This window comes from Brachionichthys hirsutus, unplaced genomic scaffold (genome assembly GCF_040956055.1).
Source record: "Brachionichthys hirsutus isolate HB-005 unplaced genomic scaffold, CSIRO-AGI_Bhir_v1 contig_1434, whole genome shotgun sequence".
Classification (NCBI taxonomy): Eukaryota; Metazoa; Chordata; class Actinopteri; order Lophiiformes; family Brachionichthyidae; genus Brachionichthys; species Brachionichthys hirsutus.
In genome coordinates this window covers 982-5000 of record NW_027181321.1, presented here as the reverse complement: position 1 = coordinate 5000, position 4019 = coordinate 982, and the positions used below count along the sequence as shown (strand labels likewise).

Genomic DNA, 4019 nt, shown 5'->3' with positions numbered 1-4019 from the left:
CCTCTTCTTCAATGATCCAGATGTGACACCTGGAACATCTACAGGAGGAGCATCCAGAAGAGGCTGGATAGCTTCTGCTAGCTTTTCCAGGTGTGCAACATAATCTGGGTAAGCCTGGGTACAAATGAAAGATTGGGTAAAGGTGAGGAGGCTAAAGAGGCAGGAGAGCAGCTTCCCTTTATACTTCTGGGACAACTTTTGAATTGTGTCTGTACTGGTCAATGCAGCAAACGTTTACTGTGGCTATCCTGTGCTTAGATTACCTTGGCATCCTTCTGGGAAAATTTACCAATCTCCATCTGGTTCATGGACTGGTCTGAGCCCAAGGTCAGAGACCTGGGTGGGGCACCGTTCACCCCCTCCTCCAGTAGGGGGTTGAAAGCATGGGGGTTCCTCGTGTATACCTTCAACCCATGTTTCTGAGTATACATACGCAAAACCTTAATTGCTTCCAACAAGACTTGTAAAAAAATTATTATTGTAAAATTCTTGAACAAATATTTTGGTCCTGTTAATATATTTCACAGTTTTGCTGTGCTTACCTTGAGCTCCAAGTCTGCATAAATGTGGGGCCTCAATAAACTGAGCACATAAGAACACCTGGAGAAGCGGAAACCTGCACAGAGTTGTGTTACTTTAACATGAATAATGTTTTCCTTATGACTTCATATCATTCATCAACACAGTGCATGAAGTTATAAACTTCTACAGATGCGTATTTACTCGAGTGTCCAACCCCGACTGATAATGTGGATTTAATAGTTATTCAGTTCATTGTTGAACATTTGCTTTGCTTTCATCACAATTTGTCCAAATTAGTGGTGTTAAACTACGCAAGTAACTTGTTCTTATTAATTGTCGTTGATGTCAATTGTGGATGATTTATGTACGAAGGACTTTCAACGGAAACAAGACCGCAAGGGCTTTTTTGAAGTGCTCCTCTTAGGCAGGATGTTTGACTTTATTTGTACTGTAATACATGCTACTGTTTGACTGTACTTGTACTCTAACATTCTATCTAATAAATATATTCATCATCATCATCTTTTCATACTTTTTCACTAAGTTCCAGTATAAAATGCAAGTAATACCTCGACATACTTGCGGTTTAACATCCGAGAAATCCGAGATACGAGCAAACTGAGTTGCGAGCTCAGTCCAGGAATGAATAATACTCGCATATCAAGGTATTACTGCATACGCACATTTTATTTAATACTTGAGATAATGTGGTTATTTGGTTTTTATTCGAAATACTATTAATCTGCATTAGATCTTCCTACCAGGGAAGAGTTCCTCTGTAACAGCTGCTCCTCCTAGGACATGTCTGCGCTCCAGCACTGCTGTCTTCACTCCTCCCTTCTGGAGATAGGCAGCCTAAAAATACACACACACACATAAACTTTTACCCTGTAACTAATTGTATTGCATGCTGTGTTAAGAAATGTATGAACTTACTGCCACCAGCCCATTGTGTCCTGTAATAAATAATATAACATGAATTATTGTGTGGGAGTTTCTCTCCTGAAAAGTAAACCAATTAATCGTTTTATTATTTAATTTAATTTAAATCAGGGACCTATTAATAAACATTTTTATCTACAGTCCCCAGACAGGTGGTCGGTTAAGCAGCTCAAAGAACTGAAAGCCAAAGTTGAACCAGCCAATCGTGTCTTTAACCACGTCGGGAAGGTAAATATGATTTATTTGTCTCTCTTTTTTTAGCGGACACGCAAGGCGTGGGCTGTCCTTCTGCAGCTCGTGTTATTCCACGTTGTTGCTCCTTCTGAAACAATCCACGGATCTCACCTCCTCCTACGACCAGTGCATCGTACCGGGATTTCAGTCCCCTGTAGCTGGGAGAGGATCTAACAGCTGTCCCCAGAACAGTCAGAGCCTTCCGCCCGCGGTGCGTCCACGCCGGCGCCGACATGACGGCAGCAACTGGAGGTTCGATAAGTCCCGCCTCCTCCCACTTGAGTTTAGATCCGGGCTCCCCGTTCGTTGACGCGAAGGAGCGAATGGTGTGTCTGATCAGTGGTATTGATCAAGTATTGTATGCAACTGATATTTATTTTTGTCATTTCTACCTTTTTATAATGTATGTATTTATTTAAATTTTAACCACAGTTTTTGCTGCTTTGTACTCATCCGTAGTTATGATTCATTGTTAGTTTATATTTAGATGTGTATGTATTTGTAGTATTATTATTTTTTATCACAATTGTTATTCTTAAGTTCTTGCTGCCTACATTTGCCCCTTGGGGATAAATAAATTATATTGGATTTAATTACAGCTGGCCAAGAAGCAAACAATGAGAAAAGAATATTTTATTTTATTTCTGGTCAATACACATGCAGCAGCATTCTGGATCAGCTGGAGAGTCTTATTGGGACACTCACAGTGAATCTCGGCATGACAAATCTATCTGGAAGTCCTTCGTCTGTCCACTTGGTGGAGCAGTTGTACCATTTAATTCAGCCTTGTGTCATGGTTGCAGTTCTTCAAAGGTTTATCATCAAGGCTAGGGTCAGAATGAAGTTATGTATTAATTCCAGAGTATGCGTCCATTTACGGTGTGTAATAATAATAATATAATATAATATAAAATCTTAACGGCAGTAGGATTAAAAAATACTATGATTTTGATGTTTACCCTTTTTACCCATAGTCTATATAAACATAAATATTTGCAGAATGCAATGTGGCCAACTTGTTTTATATGTGTGTCCAAAACTTCAAGAACTGCTTCTTTTTTAGCTAATTTGGATGTGTCCACAAATCATCTCACGGCAAGGGTCCACTTTGAGAGTTTTAAGATGAGCTCTCAGACAGGCTGGATGCTTAGCACTGCTGTTGAAGATGTCACATCGGCTCTGCGGTTCACTTAACTATGCATTAATAAGATAAGAGGTCATGGATCATCATCAGTGAGCCTCGGGCTGCCCAGGTAGAAGCCAAAGGGAGGTGGTCTAGATTGAAGAATGGGAGGGTGTTGATTGTTTCAAAAACAATAAAACACAGCAGAATCTAACCAAGTTATCTTCTCATCTTGCCTGTATAAAGCAGATTTTGACTATGTTTTGCTTAGACAGTGTAAAATAATTCCTGCAGATAATATATGTGCACTCTCTTGGCAGAGGAAATGAAATGATGTGCAATAGTGATCCAGCTGGACCGAGCGTACCGCTCCCCTGGTGTATTAGAGTAGCATTAGTTTCAGGAAAGAAAGATTATCCTGATATGATGTCTGCTTGGTTTTCCTTTAAGAAGTGTCTGTTGACATAAATCAATCAACCTTAACTCGATCAGAAGCAGGACATTTTGTTCTTGTAAGCAGAAATTAACACTTCATTCCCCTTGGTCGGCAGAAATTCAACACTGCAGCCCTTGAAGGCTCTCTCAGACAATAAAGGAGTGAATTCAATTATGTTATAGTGCCGCACCAAAACGCAATTACCTATATTCTGGAAAAATGTGCTTCTTTTCCTCCAGGCAAAGGCTGTTTGGTGAAGATGGAAGTCCTAGAGACATTTTTCTGAAAGCCCTAAGCATTACACTTAGCATTAAAGTAGCTTATATTTCATTATAAAACATTATTTCAAGTTAACTGTATATTTTCCCATTGCAACTCATAAATGTTCATACAGTGCAGAAAAAAAAAATTTTGTTTATATCTTCTTGCCCCCCCCATTATAACTTGTAGATCTATAGTAGGTCTATTTCACCCATGAAACAACAGTGTAACCATATATGGGGAAAATTAACATCAATATAGAAATGAAGACTGAAAGAAAAACGAATCATGACATTGAAACAATGAATATATCATTAACAATCAATCATTGCACAAATAAGATCTTTACATTCTTTTTTTAAATTTGGTATTATGGTTATTAGCTGAAATTTGGTTTAAAATGTTTAAAATCTATTTACCAAATGTACATTTTAAGATGTAAAAAGGAAATAAAGGACGCAATTAAATTGTATATCTCGATAAACTACTTTGAAGGAAGTT

At 38.4% G+C, this 4019-nt stretch overlaps 1 long non-coding RNA gene across 1 annotated transcript; it reads right to left on the bottom strand.

The window, feature by feature from the left end:
- Nucleotides 1-1318: 1318 nt before the first annotated feature.
- LOC137917441 (uncharacterized) lies at nucleotides 1319-1930 on the bottom strand. Its single transcript, XR_011106652.1, has 3 exons — nucleotides 1810-1930; nucleotides 1459-1478; nucleotides 1319-1377 (listed from the first exon to the last, which is right to left on the bottom strand). It is a non-coding gene; the product is annotated as an uncharacterized lncRNA (long non-coding RNA).
- Nucleotides 1931-4019: the final 2089 nt, after the last annotated feature.